Here is a 16681-nt window from a genome sequence, read left to right as displayed (position 1 = left end):
AGTGGATGAAGGTTTCATCTTCTTGTAACTACTTCTTGCTTGACATGGTTGTCTTCTTACCTACCCTTGGGCCAGGGGTGCCCTGAAAGTGGGGGGAGAGTGCAGCATGGAGGGAGTCTTTCCTGTAAGGGGAAGGACCTTACAGAATCCAGGTCAGTTGGCTGTCACCAGGAAATTGCCGGCTCGATGTCCAAAGACTGGCATTACTGGACAGTTGGCATCCTAGTCCTATTTTGGAGGTGACAGATTTGGAAAGAGAGTTGGAAGCACAATTAAATCATAACCACTAAGTTACAAAGGCAGGGACTTAGGTAAAGAATGGCTTATCTGGAGGAAGGTGTGCAAGGCTTCTACACCTGTCCAAAACCCTTGTGGCCCACTATGCTTCACTCGGGCTGAGGGGTATGCATTAGGATTTTCCTCCTTTCAGATTTCTGGGCCCTTTCTGTCCAAGCCTTTAGGACAGAAAAGGAAAAGTCAGTTCTAAAATGAAACCCACAGACCGCCCCAACCCAACCACTTAGTTCAGTCAAACCGTTGAGTCTCAGGGGGTGATGGTATGGATGAGAAACTTAAGTGAGGCTTATATTGCAACCAATCACTCAGGTAATGGGGTCCTAGGCATACACCCTATGAAAACAGAAAGAAGAACACATGTTAATTTATACACAATTCCCAAGCCAGCCTCTGTGCCTGTGAGACTGTCCTTTGGGAAGACATCTTGTTATAAGGCCCTTGCTGCAATGATTTCTAGCAGTGGCAATTTGGAAGGGTTTTTGTGCCTGTAAATTGAAAAATAAACTTTCAAGACAGTTAGTTGTGCCATTTCTGACATCCAATACTGAGTGTTGTGATTTTCCTCAAACCATAATTTTTCTTCCTAAGAGCACCCTCATTGTTATAAAAGTGACTACTTTTTGTCCAGCTTTTAATTTTATCTGTTTGTTTGCATAAACATGCTAAGAGCAGCCTGGATCACCTATGATCTTTAAGTCTGCTTTGCTGGAATTCACACAGGGAACCTCTAGATTGACTTTTTTCAGTCTGCCCTGAGGGGCACAGAAGCAGAGTCACACATCTGCCATCTGGCTTCTCCTGTACCATTTGTTTCACTCAAATCCTTGAGACTTCCCTTGCGCCTACAGGTTCCTTTTTAGCCATCTTTCGGGAAAGCAACTTTTGTTCCTTCTCTGGAAAGACTGGCTCAAACCACACAACCAACCAAGGTACCAGGCTTTTTCTCGTGTGGTTTTGTAAATTTTGCAAGTCAATCCCAGTTCCTCAGGGCTTTCTGGTAATGGCCAGAACCTAGACATGCCTCCTTCAGGCATGACATTCCAGTTAAAATTTCAATGAACAAATCACCATTTGTGACTGGTCTTAATGGATTTATGCCAAGAAACCTTATGTAAAGCCAAATTTTGGAGGGATCAGGTAGGGAGAAAAATATCAAGTGCGAAGAAAAATCCTTTGTCTTCTGATACTTATATATTTTACACTTTTTCTTGTTCATTTTTAATAGGGTGTAAAGTTTTAACCTTCCCTGGAATCCTCAGTTTCCTTTTTAGAGCAGATTGGCAGAGACCTGCTCCTTAGCCTCAGGCTGAAGTACTCACCAGCCCTGAATGACCCTCCCTGGGTCCAGAGCTGCAAAGGCTTTCTCCCCAACCAGTTACAGGCAACCTTCACTAGGTCTTACAGATGACCTTAACCAGGTGTTCAGGTGACCTTGAACAGGTCTTTAGGTGACCTTGAATAGGTCTTCAGATGACTTTAACAGGCCTTCAGGTACAGAGGGTTTCTGATCAGAAACAAGAAACAATGGGAGAAACTTGCTCCTGTCCCATGAAACCAGAAAACAAGTAGTTGAGGTCTCCTTTCCTCCAGGTTTAAAAATTTCACAACCTTTATGCATATTTTTACCCATCCAGAGTTAACCATAATTCATTTTTACTCTCTGTTCCTTTCTCACACTGGGAAAGACTATACTTAAACTCAGTATCTGGCAGCCAGAAGTCCCTAGCACTATAGGCACCTTCCACTAAAAGTCCTTTGATTTGTAGGGACATCCTGCAGCTTTCTGAAGCTTAGTGCTTACAAACACTCTATAAATCAGATGGTGACTCTTGGACCCCAGTTTATGACCTTCAGAACCAGAGCCTTCCCCATCAGAACCAGTTGCACATAGAACCTGACTGGTGCAGTGCCCACACAGCAGCAGCACACAGTCCATGATCCAAAGAGAACCCTTAGCCCACCACCTTGCCCAATTCCAACATGGCAGAACTCCCACATGACCCATCGTCCAAGATGGCAGCGCCCATGCACACTGGCTTGTCCAAGATGGCGACGCTCACGCACAACCCATCCTCCACAGTGGGGCACCCACATGGTTCATCCTCCATTTTACCCAAAATGGCGGTGCACCCCCATAGCTTGCTGTCCAATCCCCAACATACATGCAGGTTCAGCTTAGAGAGCCTAGGGGTTTGCCTCCTCCCCAAACCTGAGTACAGGTTCCCTTAGTGCCCCCTGAGTTCACTGAAACTGCAAGTGAGCAGACAGGGCAACCCAGGAGCAGCATGCTGACCAAACCATTGTCCACAACTCCGTTATTCCAAACACTGTTCAGAAACAAACAACCTAAAGTACTTTCATGTTGCTCCCTTCCCCATTTCGTTTCCTCTTCACCTTTCTGGGCCTGATTAGGTGGCCGATGCCCTCAGGAGGAGTGCGGAGAGATTCTCAGAAACTGGGAAAAATCCCCAAGTCTCACTCTCCTGCAACTGAGGGGGGTCAATCAGCCACGGGCAATTTTCGTCTTTTCGTGGTCGCCAAAAACTATTACAGAGCAGATGGGGAGGGTGCTGAACAATACAAAAGACCCCCCTTTTCCTCTGGGGGTTCCTCCCCACCTACTGGGTTCATTTTTCCCACCGCCTGAGGGAAGACATCTCTCAATACCAGAGATCAGTGAAAAGGAAAGGAATTTATTACTTATTTGAAATGATACGAACTGAAGTTCCCCACGAACGCACACAGTCCTCCCAACCCCCTCCACATGGCAAAGGCAGCACTTCCAAAGCCGCGGGGTCCCAACCAAGACACCAGAGCCACGTGGTCCTAAACAGACCCACGGTCCCAAAAAGAGAGGTGCCCCATGGCTGGATCTGTTTAAACCCCAGCACCAATCTTCCTCTGCAGCCCCATTTCCGGCTCCTCCCTCCATCGGCCACAGCTGCCAGCATTCCGGGTGGGTGCGGCCCTGGGTGTGGAGTTGATTGTCTCCATGCTCTTCTGGACCCCGTTCCAAATCCCTGTTTGGGGCCTCCTCCTGGCTGCACCCTGTTACAGCAGGAGAGGGTGAAGGGGGACAGGCAGTGACAGAAGGAGACTGGACTCGGGGTGGTGAGCCCACGGGACACTGTGCAGATGCTGTCTTGCAAAACAGCACCCCTGAAACTGTGTAAGTGTATTAGCCAATGTGACCCCTATAAATTCAATTAACAATGAAGAAGGGGCAGCAGCTCAGGAAGGGCATTGATCCCACCTTCCTCTGACCAGTGTTGAGTGACCAGCCAAGTAGGTGTTTTGTCTTCTTCAGGAATGACAAACCATTTCCAACATGAGTCCTCTCAGCATCTTTGTGCTGAAACAGCGCCACATTTTCTCCACAATTCGCCGCATGGGTGGAAGTGCCATCCCCGGGCGAAGCACAGAGTCTCCTGTAACAGAATGAACAAATGTCGCCAGGAGCACCAGGCAAGGGCACTTGGCAGCTTCCGGAAAGCTGAGGACGACCTGCTGTGTGGAACCCCAGGGCATTCTGACAGTGAAAAAACACACTGATAAATAATGTTTTAAAAACGGTTCATGACTAACTAAGGCCACAGGGCGTACACCCCTTCTAGCTCAGAAGAGACGGTTTTTGTGGGGGGTGGTTTTTAACTCCACAGTATTAGCAACTTTCCCAAGAGGTAATACACAAGTGATAGGGGAAGTGCCTGTGTCTTTTAAACGAGTGTTTTTGAACAGAAGTACTTTACGAGCTTTCAGAACTGAACTGTGGGGAGGTAAACAGTAGCCCACCTAATGACAACGACGACAGTGATGATGACAGTAATGACAGGATCCTGCTTTATGGGAAGACAGTACGGGTGTTGAAAAGCTCTGATCCACCAGACATGGAGATCAGGAGCCAAAGAACTGCCAGAGAATGACCTAGAGAAAGTATGTTACCCTCCACCCCCACTAGCCCAGGCTCCTCTGTGAAATAAGGATCGTCCTAGGACCTGTGTCATTAGGGTTAAGACAGGCGCTGTGTGTGAGATACTCAGAGCTTGACGCATAGTAAACACTCAGTGTCTCTCAGCCAGTGATGATGAGGATCGTTGTTTCACAGGGTTCCCCACCGCACAGGAAGGACTGGCAGAGAACACTGCCTGCCCGTTTAGGGGCTGAATCCAGTTCCAGGCCATGAGATACCCTCTGGGGCAGAAAAGCTAGAGGGCCCTGTGGGTCTGGGACCCATTCCCGCCCCCCATTCCCTTCCCCAGACCTCTCGGTAATCCGTTCAGGACTGTTAAGAGACAGAGAGAGGCCCCGAGACAGACACTCCCTGCAAAGGCCATGCAGAATGCTCACACTCTGCTCATACCCTTGACCTTCTCGCTGGGGCCTGTCTTCCTCATCCTGTCAGACAAGGAGGCCTCACCTGGAGGCCTTCCTATTCTTTCCAGGAGGGGTTCATGTGGACTTTTAGAGCCAGTCACTTTCCACGAGAGAGCCTTTCTGACCACCAGCGTCTGGTATTTTTTGCCGTTGTGCCCAGAGCACCCTGTACACATCTGTCTCAGCCCACACCCTGTGAGTCACCCTCTGTTTCCACCAACTCTGAAAGGACAGGCAGTGCCTGACACACAGGGGCTGCTCTGTGTTCTCGTGTGATCGTTAGTGATTTGGTAACTGGCCGGCCGGGGGGAGGACCACTGGGTCCCAGAGCCACTCCCTTAGGTGCCTGCGTCCTCCCCTCGGGGAAGCTGGGGCACAGGGGTGTGAAGGAAGAGGTCACACGGAGCAACAGGGAAACCAGCAGACTGGACGGGGGGCCGACCCTTGTCAGTGCTGCACCTTCTCATTTGCTCAGGAGACGCAGGAGGGTGTGAAAGTGTTGGCCTTTTCCAAATGCCCTCTTTGACTTATAGATTTGTTTAATCGTGCTGAGCCCTTGGGAGATAATTAGGGTATCCCCTTAGCATAAGCGAGTATATTTATCAAAAGATTAACATGTTCATTGTTCTTCTTGCAAAATAACTGCAATAAGATCCATACGTGGTTCCCTTCTACCTCCATTGTCTCACGATAACTAAAATCTTAATGTTTATTTGACCTGGATCAGGATGTCGATTTCTCAGCCCAGTGAATTTTGATGGATGGCCTCTGGATTCAGGGGTCTACCTAACTTCCGCGTCCAACCTTCACTCCAAGGCAGAGGTGTTCACCCCGCGGCCGCAGGAATTTGTAAACCACGGAGCTCTGACCTTTTTCTCTTCGATAGTCCAATTAAAACATGAGAATAGCCAATGCGAAGGAATCAAAATTTTATCCATTTTTGTCAAATTGGCCAAAAAAACCCACATTTTTTGGTGTGCTGCAGAATTTTAGTTTGTGTGTGTCATGAGACAAAAAAAAGGTTGGAAAAACCCTTGACTGAAATTCTTTTGTTTCTAACCAAAAAAACAGCACAAAGCCCTATGATACTTTGTACTCATTTCTTTTCAGCCCAGCTAATAATGTTCAACCGGTGGTAACAAGTTTTCTTTCCTTTTCTTTTCTTTTTTTTTTGGAATTCAAGGTTCAGGCACATTTTCTAAAGATGCCCTGACATCTTTCCATCTTCCTAATTATCAGTCTTCAAACGATTGTCTTTGCGCCTTTAATTCCTACTAATTTGGCAAGCGCGGCCTGACCCCATCGCGGTTTTTCACCCCGAGTCCATATCCTCCCACTGTGATTGGAAGGCGGACCTGCTCCGGACTCTACAAGGACGGTTCTCGACACACAAACCGTAAGCTGCTTCTCACAGTGTCTCGTTGGCCCCTCTCCTGTGGGTCCGTGTGCGGCAGGTGCGGATGGAATCTGTTGTTTGGCACGGGGCGCTCCGTGCACACAGCTCCTATTTTTAAGCCTCTGTCGGTGCCCCTGTGTGGGGGACGCGGGGTGCCACCGCATAGCTGCGGGAGGAACCAGGCTCGGAGACCCCGCAGGCACCTGAAAACCGAAGAACAGTGTCCGTGCGTGTGTGTGTGTGTGTATCGACCGGGAAAACATGAATAATTCAGCCCTCTCCTTCCCAGCCACTGAGGTCACAGGACCCTAAGTAGAATCGCAATGATTCTATATAAATCATATCCGTCTGGAGAGGGCCAATGATTTTATTGACAAAGTTTCTCGCGCTCTTTCCCTTTTAAAACAATGCTATTGCGGGGGCCCAGATATATGAATTAATGGCTCTTTGATTTTAAATAATTGATGCAAAAGGCCATAAAGATGGCTGGCTGTAATATGTCATTGTACGGGTACAAAGACCCCCAAAGATAATGTCACAAGCAGGCAGCGTCCTGCCATTAATGATCAAAGGGCATTAATTGATTCGGCTCTCATCAAATCAAGAGATAAGTTGGATCTGAGATTTTCAAGTTGATTCCTAGAAAGTGAGAACCGAATGATAACTTGATTATTTTTGTCCACAGTCGCAGTGACTCATTGTAAATTATTTTTATGACAAGAGATGTTTCAAAGTGCACTAAGATGCCTGACAAGCTTTTTCAGGGAAGAGAGGGACTGTCATTCCATTTTTTTTCTGGAAGTTTCTCTTCCCAAATCTGAGCTGACGCTCTGTTCCATTCCTGTCCATCTGGACTGTAGCCACCTTTGCACACGTCTCACGATCCCGCGAAGGCACCAAGGGAGACCTGTGGCGTTTCGGAACTTCCGAGGGATGCAATGACACAGGAAGATGTTTCAGGGACAAGGGCCTCAGGAAAAGCTGGAGACAGGCAGACAGGGTAGAGGATGGGCTTTAAAAATGATGTGCCCCGTCCGCAGGAGATGCCAGCTGGAGACCCTCACACCTGCTCTGTGACCCTTGACCTCAGGCACTGCCTGGTCTCCGGCTTGCCGTAGACTTTGCATGCAGTTTGGGGAGATGCTGCCGGCACCCTTGACTTTGGCAGCCATCTGTCAGCCAGCAGCCCAGAGACCAGCGATGTCCAGATGGGATTTATCGTGTGGGTAGCAAAGCAACATTTTTCAAATTAGAAGTGCCTCATAATAGCAAATTAATAGATTTTGACCAGTATTTTTTTTTTTAGTAAAAATAGAATAAAATAGAAAACATCAGCTTGTGGATGCAAAATAAGGGACAAAATTAGTTTTGTGAAACGTTTATTTTGGTGAGTGTGTGTGTGTGTGTGTGTGTGTGTCTGTGCGTTTACTGGGTTATGACCTGGACGTATTTATCACGATGGACACTGTACTGGCCTCTTGTATCCGTGAAGTCCCGCCCACCAGGCTCCTTAACAACTGACTAATAACAACCAGCTTAATCCTCAGACCCAGCACTTTCTGCTTCCCTGCCTTGCCTGGACCACACACTGAGCCGGCCCAGGGCATGAGCTCTAAGTCTTTGCCGCTGTTAAATTGCACGGCACAGCCTTACTCTCTAAGCCTCTGCCCCTCGCACCTGCGCGCAGGTGGAAGGAGTTTTGTACCTGGAAAGAGATTGTACGAAATCAGAACAGGAGGCAGCATTGGGCTGAGGACTCGGCAAGCTCTGTTCCCCACCTGGGGATGTGTGTTCTCTTCTCTGCCCCTCCGGTCATTCTGCTCAAAAGACAATTTCAAATTAAGGCTGTCTGAGGCCAGGTTCTCCCGAAGCAGACCCTGAGCCAAGCGTTGAGGTGCAAGTCATTGGTTTGTTGGGAGAGAAAAGACCCTTTAATCATTCGTCATCCCTGGCCTTTCAGTGGGGGTACGGAAGTGTAAGGCAGGGTCTCTTCCCTGTGGCTCCTCAGAAATCATTCAGGAAGTGGGGGTACAGGAGAGAGAGGAGGAGAAGCCAGGCCAGGTGCACCTGCTGTACGGGGTCCTGGAGTATAAGCTGCACCTGGGGCTGGAGAGCTCGTCTTCTGCAGGACAAATGTCCAGGGCCTTGGGCTGTTGCCCAGGCGTCCCCGTGCCGAAGTGGCATGTGTGCTTCTCTGCTATGCCCGAGGGGCAGTGAAGTCCTCTCCTGTAAAGCCCTGTGTGGCAGGGCCCAGGCACGTGGGAAAGGCGTACTGGGGTCCGGGCACCAGGGTATGTAGTCGCAGGGCACGTGTCGGTTGCTGGAGCCTGAAAAGTGGAAGCCACTTTCCAAAATCATGAAAGAACTGTGACTCAGAGCTTCCCTCCCAACCAGAAGGAGTACACTCCCCAATGGCTGCCATCCAGGCCGGACAAAGGCTGTTGCCTAGAGTTGGGGCCGGGCGCACCTGTGGCCAAGGTGCCCTCGAAGACCAGAGTTTGTGCGAGTGTCCTTGCCGTCACTTAGCTGTCTCAGTCACCTCTGCTCTGCGAGGCGGAGCCGGGTGGCCTGAACCCGGGCCCTTCTCCATCAGAAGGAAGCTAATGTGGGTTCTGCAACGTGAGAAGGAAAGAACACATGGCGCTGCCCTGGGCTTCAGTTTGTGACTCCCGGTGCCTTGCTGCTTCTACTGTGCCCAAGAGGCTGTGGATTCCTTACCACGAGGCTGGGATTCCGAAGCGAACTTTGTCCCAGCCCCCCGGGCGATTCTCCTTTGTCAGTCAGTGACTTTCCCTGGGAATTGGACTCTGTGAACTAGGTCACTGGGCCCCTTTCCTGAGCACCGTTTCAGAGCGAACGGAGAAGATAATTCTTTAACAAAAATCTGTGTGTGGATGACACTCTTTATCTTTCCATTTTAAAAATTGATTTTCCACATATGGAGTGGATGTTCACTCCAGATCTTGCTTTGAGGTGGGCTTGCTTCTGAATTAATGAATTCTCCAGGTTTTAGATAACTATGGATAATATTTTTCTATGAGCTCTCTTCACTAACATATTAAATCAATTCTGAACCGATGACCATCTGGTAATAATATAATGGGGCTGGAGATTGCGTTTCCTCAGAATTCTCTGCTAGCATTGACTTTTTCCTACATGGGGGCAAATCTATTAAAGTCACATCATTTTTGTCCTTCCAAGCCTCAGCTTCCTCAAGTGCTCAGTGAGAAATGACATAAAAGGCCCCCGTAGTGCTGTGTGGACTAATGACGGAAATTATTGGATTAATGTTTGGAAAGTGTTTGAGAATTCTCTCAAGAAAGCTATTATGTAAGTTGCAAGTACTATTATTATTTGCTATTTCAGCTTCCTTATTTTTCATCTCTCAAAGTCATTTGGGTCATTTACTGTGAAACTTTCTGATTCCTTGACAATTTTTAATGGCTCTTTGGAGGGCCTTTGGAGGCTGTTTAATCCCCTTGTGAATGATCCATCTGCCTTGTGGAGTTCATGCTTTTTCTCACAACACATTAATATTCGGGGTTTAAAAAAAACAGTTGTAGCTATTTGGTACCTAGATGAAATTGCTTATCTTTTAAGAAGAGGAGAAATGGACGGTCTTGCTTTTCAAATTGGATTTTTTTGTGTGTTATTTTTTGGTAGACTTTTTCTGCATGTGAGGGGAGGTAGAAATGGATCTCGGCGATGCTAACGATTAATGACACTATTTGGGAGAAATGCAGGGTCCGGCAGAAGGAACGTTGCGTGAGTGTGGTGGGCAGGGTCATGTAATACGGGTGCCAGAATTTATAGTTGTAATGTGAACATTTCCCCTAAAATGTCACATGGTGTGCTTGCGTGTGGCATTGTTATGTTACAGAATGACATGCTTATGATTTTGTAATAAAAGTGTGTAATAATGAGGGGGGCGTTATTTATTCCAGGCCCTTGTGTAACTGAGGCGTGGTCTTCACATTGTTCTCTGAAATACCCCAATGCCTTCTTCCTGCGGTTGGACAATCTGGACACTCTCTAGAGGAGCGTTGTAAGTTCACAATGCCAGTCCTTTGGGCTCGGAGCACATGCTCTGAATTCCCACACAGACACGATGAAAATTCAGGTTTTCTCACAGTTCCCACGATGCAGGAAAGGAGAGGGACCTCAGGTTGTCCGACGACTTCCTCATCCTTTCAGCCCTTTGTGAACAGTGGGTGGGACCAGAGGCTGATGTCTCCCGTTTTACTCTAATAATAACAATAGATGCTCATCACAGGAGCCCCACAGTGGGAGGGAACGAGGAGCCGGTGGTCCTGAGTGGCCTGCTGGTCAGCGGCACAGTCACACCTGTGAAGTGTGGCCGTTTGAAGCAGGAGTTGTTTCCACCTGTCACTTCACCGAGTCCGGCCCGTCCTCCGTGGAGCAGAAAGACATTTTCCCTTCGGGAGGTCGAGCCGTGGAATGGGAGCGGTTGATCTCACGTTTCCTGGTTTAGGTAGTATTCTGGAAATCATGGTTTTTGACTGGACATTAGTAAGTGACTCTCTTTGTAAAAGGGAGTGTTACTAACTTCATGTTCTGATCTCGGCAGTCAAAAGGAGCCTTCACCGTGATAACCGTATTTTCGGGTAAGCGAATAGCTGCAACTCAGAATTACTTTTTCCTTTTCCCTGCAGAAGAGCCAGCTAATAAATGTGGGACGAATCACAATACCCTACTATTGCAACCCCCGATGAAGTGGTTATTTGAAACAGTGTTCCCCAAGGTGAAGGTTGCTGGGGAACTTGACACTGAGAGGTCAGCTGTCACCGCCGGAAACACTGACCAGCTAAGTGCCCCTCCCGTGGGAGGGCCAGCCAGCCTGCGTCCCCTAAGGAGCAGCCATGGGCGGGGTGTTCCTGCCGCAGTTTATGGTCACTCTGCGGTTTAGGAAGCCCCCCCAGAGCTAACTGCCTCATGCAAGGAAAATGGAAATTAAAGATATAAATAACACCACAGAAAGTATAGCTAAGTCCAAAATGTGAGTCCAACAGGGCAAATCAGCGGGTTTCTGTAATAAAACAACGCTCGGGGCCGTGCTGTTTTCAAACAGCTGATGGAATGGGCACATCTTGTTTGAGTCCTGGTTAGGACAAACGGACAGTGAGAAGGACACTTTTGGGGACACTCGGGGCAGTTTAATTATGAAGTGTCCATCAGATGAGGACAGTGGGTTGCCATTAGTGTCTTAGATCATAATTGTTAAGAAAAAGTCGTATTTATAAAAGGTTAGACACTGACATATATGAGTGAAATAAAAGCTCTGGGACTTAGAATGCTTCAGCAAAGAGGAAAAAACAAAACACCAGCTCTCCCAAATGGAACAAAAGCTTAGCATCGAATCATTATACTTTTTTTCTTTGTATATGTTTGGGAAGCTTCGGGATAAAAATAATTTTTAAGGGAGTCAAAGGGCATGTGCTTGAGATAGTACTTCGTATTCCTATCCTTTCGTCCAGGAAACATTGAGGTCGCTGAAATGTTATGCATTGTCAGCGCTAATTAAGTTTCACAAAAACCCATGGGTTGGGGTTATCTTCTCTTTCCCTGAGACCCTCAGAGCCACAGAATAGGGTTTTGTTTATGAATCCACGTACCTTTACCACGCAGACACGCTCAGTGCCCAGGATGCTGTGTGCCCTGCGTGGGTAAAACAGGAAGAGGAGGAACCCGCCTCCTTCAGGCCCTCAGAGGGTTGCTCTTCTGCCGCCTGTCCCAGGTTCTGACGTCTGGGCTTCCTCCCTGCTGTGGCGGGCGGGGTCCGGGTGGAGGAGAGGCCCTTTAGCTGACATGCAGTCTCTCACCTCCACAGGAAGCAGATCCCTGATTATAGGTAAAGTCTCAGTGCAACCTCCAGTGCCTATGGAAATGAACTTGACCCCAGCACACCTGCCTTTGCTTATTACTGTTTTGTAGGTTAGTCTGCTGGCTGAAGGGGACGGTCCCTGAGGACACAGCCATACTCTGTCTCTTCATCTTTGATCTTGCCCCGCACAGAGCCTCCCATGCAGTAGAAACTTTGAGCGTTTGTTGAGTGAGTAGGCGAACGAGTGCGTGTTATTTAAACCACGGAGATGTTCTTACTGGGAGGCTTGTTGTTCTATCTCTCTCTTGTGGTCCCTGGGGAATGACAGTCTGCTCTGGAGACAGTAGTGCAGACGTCTGGGGCCTGGCTATGGATGCTTTTGAATCCGTGGCTTTTCTTTTTCCCCTTGAAACTCAACCACTTGGCTTAGGAAGGGGGACACATTTTTGTTGTCTTCACATCGCAGCAGCAGCTTCCTTCCCTTTGTCCTCTTCCCCGCCAGCCGGATCACCCCTCCCTGACAGCCGCTCCTCCCCACGGGCCTTCCACGTGTCCTTCTTCCTTGTTGCACCGTGTCGGTGCGGCGCGGACAGTGAACTCCGTGCCAACTCTCTCACTATGCCGAGCGTGTGCGCATCAAAGGCCGCTTTCCCTGAAGCTGGGCCTGGCACCCGGGGAACAGTCTTTGTAGCATCTCCCCTTTCAGAGCCAACACGCTGAGCCCAGCGGCTACGCAGGGTGAGCTCCGTTGTTGTTGAAACTTCCAGGGAAACTGGGGAGAGAGAGGGAAACCAAGGCCAAGTTCTTAAAACCGTCCGTCTCTCGAGCATCTTCACTTGTCTCTATTTCTTCAGAAATGTGTCCCCCGTCTTTCTGAAATGCAGGAGCGGGGCTCAGTCTCCCTCTGGGCAGGAGCAGGAACCACTGGGACCTTTCTCTCCTGTCGCATGAGCTCATGCCCTGCATTCACCTGAGAAGTTGGCTCCACTCTCTCGGACTAACTGAAACGCCATCACGTCCATGAACTTCCAGACGCCTCGGATAGTGGTCCCTGACACCAGTTCCCACTTCAGATAAATCTGCGTCAGCAACATGCTCCTTCCCCTTCGCAAGTTGAGAAGATAAAAGTGACTCGAGGGAAGCAGGCTGAGCCCCAGCACTGGAGTGAAACGCCACAGACATTGTTTCGGGAACCCCCAGGACGTGGTTCTTGCCGCGTTCTCAGGGTCCGTGCAAAGCCGGCTAAGGTTGTAGAGAAGCCAGGAGAGACGGTTCCCGATGTGGGCAGACAAGACGAAGAGGTGTGCTCAGGGGGTGAAGACAGCACAGAAGAAGTAGAGGTCATGAGGTGGGGTTGTGGGGACAGGGGGTGAGCAGGGAGGCCAGACAGGGCCACACTCACGTGTCCCCAGTGCAGGTGCTAGGAGGTGAGTCCGGTCGGCGAGGCCCCGGTCACTCAGCTTTGGGAAGTGCCATGGACCACCGCGAGCACCACAGCCCTGATCACTGCAGATGACCACACAGACCCTGAGGACAACGCAGGTTACTTCCTCAAAGCGACTTGGTCTTCCAGTCCACAAGGACGGAGAGACGATGCCGGCAGTGGTCACAGCACAGAGACGAAGGGACCAGTGTCTGCGGAAGGCGCCCTGCAGATAGCCTGCGACAGACTCCCAAGGGCCTCTGCTGTTCCGTGTGGCCATTCTCGGAGCTACCCAGACACATTTCTTGCTGGGAATGTGAAGTATTAAAAAGGAAACTTTTTATTAGTTTGACATCCTATTAATGTAGAAAGTGTGAAGCCCATCTTGGCTGAAGCGAAAGGAGTGTGTTGAGTCCCTCACATCAAGTGCCCAAGACCAGCAGGGTCAGGAAGGTCTAGAGATGCTGGCCATGACCTTGCTCACTGGGTTTCTTCTTACCACTCCAGCTGAGGACAGCTCGCCAAGGTCAATGTCCCCACCTTAGCAGTTACAGTGACTTCCATGAGGGCTTTCTACGATGGCTTCGATTCCTCCTTCCCACGAGACAAGAAGGAATAAATGTTTTTGTGAGCAACCACAAATGGAAGAGAGAGTAAGCTACAACCTTAAAAAGAAAACTTGAGTTATGGAGAGAGGGTCGGCCAGTACCTTGCAGGCGTGTGGGAATTTGGGGCTGTTCTCACGGTGAGGGAATCACTGCAACTCTCGGGGTAGAGGGTTCTTCGTGGGAACAGTGGCATTGTATTTGGGACAGGATGAAAATCTTGGTGGCACCATGTACCAGCTCAGTGACAGTGGGCACACTACCCTCTGCGCATCAATTCCCAGGTGTGAAAGCGGGAATATAACAGTACCTCCCTCCCACAACACTTACGAGAATCAAATGAGTTACCATCTGAAAGCGTCTAGGATGGTGCTCGACACATAGTAGGTATGACACAGGGGCTTCAGTCCCTCAAATGAAGGAAGAGTGGTCCCTGCGCATGGAGATGTAGAGAAAATAATAATCCTCCGTTTATATAAAAACTTCATTTTATCCATTTAAAGCTTGCTTTCTATTTGTACTAAAGTATGTTTTTAAAGATAGCACATTAATCTATGTGCATAATTTATAAATTCCTGGGGGGTGTTTGTACAAGTATGTTTCTGTGCAAGGTCACAACAGTCTGACAACTACGGTTGCGGATTAAGAATTGATAGGTCAGCCCTGGATGGCGTGGCTCAGTGGATTAAGTGCCGGCCTGTGAACTGAAAGGTCGCTGGTTCGATTCCCAGTGACAGCCCATGCCTGGGTTGTGGGCCAGGTCCCCAGTTGTGTGCGAGAGGCAACCGATCAATGTATCTCTTGCATATCAGAGTTTCTCTCCCTCTCTTTCTCCTTCCCCTCTCTAAAATAACTACATAAAACCTTTCTTAAAAATCGCTCTTGGAAACTTACCCAGAGGCTGTGTGGGGGAATTTTAGGGCAGCAGCACCGCTCTGGCAACATGAGGAATGTTCTGGAAAGGTCAGCATAGCAAGTCTTGCCAGTGTTCAGGAGTGTGTTCTAGGAAGCCTGGACTTCCGGAGCCTCTCTAAGGGGAGGTACCATATAATCACTGTCACGTGATTGGATGATAAACGGGTTGGCCACGTGACCAGCAACAAATCAAATTCTCTTTCACGAGAGGTGGAGCTAAGAGATGGGAACTTTGATTGGTTGTTGGTTAGACCCTTAGCTCAAGGGTGACCTCACCTTGGGACCAGTGTCCATGTCGCAGCCAAACAGAATCGTGTGGAAGTTGAAGTTGGAGAGGAGCAAGTACTAACTATTAGGGACTTTTTTGCTGCTGTTGCAACCACCCTCTTTACCAAGTTCACGTTCATGATCTCTATTCCTTGTAACCTAGTATTTTCAGGTTGGACTATTTATGGTAGGTCAGATGTCACAAAGAAAAATATTCATAAAAGCAATGAAGACTGGGGACTAATAATGGAGCAATTATACCATTGAGATACTGAGAGAATTGCAGAAAACGTCTTGCTATGGTTTGTGTTTATAAAAATTAGAATGATACACTGCATTAATTAATGATCACTTTTTATTGAAATTAGGCATCACCAGGCCTCTTCCTTAAACTTAATGAATGGGAGGTAACCTTTTCAATTATTTTTAGATAATGTCAGGAGACATGAAATTCTATAAACGGTTTTTAAGAAGCTATTTTTTCTTCACTAAGTGCAACTTTCACCATTCACACATGTTCTACTCAAACACAGAGAGAGATTTATGGGGCGTCGGGAAGATTCCCACCAGACTGGGCAGATGCCCCCACACATTCCACGCAATATGAAATGAGTGGCCCTTGCTGCACGCCACCTTCTGGGCACTGTGACTTCTCTCTGGAAGTGACATCTGGAAGACGGAGGAGCCTCCTGTGCGCCGTGACACGAAAAACACTCCAGGCTCGTTTCTCAGGGAGATAAAGGCAGAGTCGCCCAGGAAGCGCGGCTTAAAATGTTTCTTTCATTATGATTAAAACACTTTATAGAATACCACTACAATGTACCTAGGGTCATTGTTCTTGTTTACGTGTGTTGTCGTGTCTCTCCCGATGCCTGTGGCTGTAAAAATGTCCTATTGTGCTTTAAATATGGCAGGCCTCCCGGTGGGAAGCAGCCTTGGTCTGTGTTTATAACTGCGCAAAGTCCCGTAAAGGTTAATGAACTTAGGCTACTGGAGGAATTAAACATTCCAGGCCAACGTAGGCCAGGTGAAGAAAATAGTGATTCTTTAAAAGGCCGCTGTAATTACACCTCGGTCTTTCAAACCCGGTCTTGTTGTTCTTGTGCCCAAACGGAACATGCCAGGGGAACGAGGTGGTCTTGTTTGAACTCCAGCCGTCTGGTACCCATCTGGTACCCATCTATGAATGGAGGAAGTTCCATTCAGCCTTCCTCCAGAGAGCAAACAGGTTAGCGTGTTGTGCCCCATAAAGAGGAGGAGAGAGCTCCGTGCGGCAATCCCATGGGGATGGGGACGAGGCCACCAAATAGCAAAGGACATTTAGCTCTGAAATGCGGATGTAGAGCAAAGAATGTGACTTCTGAGGTATATGATATCCTAGAATTTCAACCACAGGACTGAGTCTTTGAAAACTGACACCGTCCCATGAAAATCACACTTTCCCCTACTGAAGACACAGAACAGGAAGCTGAATTTGTCAGAAGTTCTTTACGTTGAACCATAACAATTTACCCACCGAAGAGGGGACGTGTAATGGGTTTGCTTTTTAAATGCGAATTTAA

The sequence above is a fragment of the Artibeus jamaicensis genome, unplaced genomic scaffold (assembly GCF_021234435.1).
Source record: "Artibeus jamaicensis isolate MK-2021 breed Jamaican fruit bat unplaced genomic scaffold, CSHL_Jam_final scaffold_1689, whole genome shotgun sequence".
Lineage (NCBI taxonomy): Eukaryota > Metazoa > Chordata > Mammalia > Chiroptera > Phyllostomidae > Artibeus > Artibeus jamaicensis.
The sequence above is the reverse complement of the archived record's forward strand: the minus strand, read 5'-3'. Positions refer to the sequence as shown.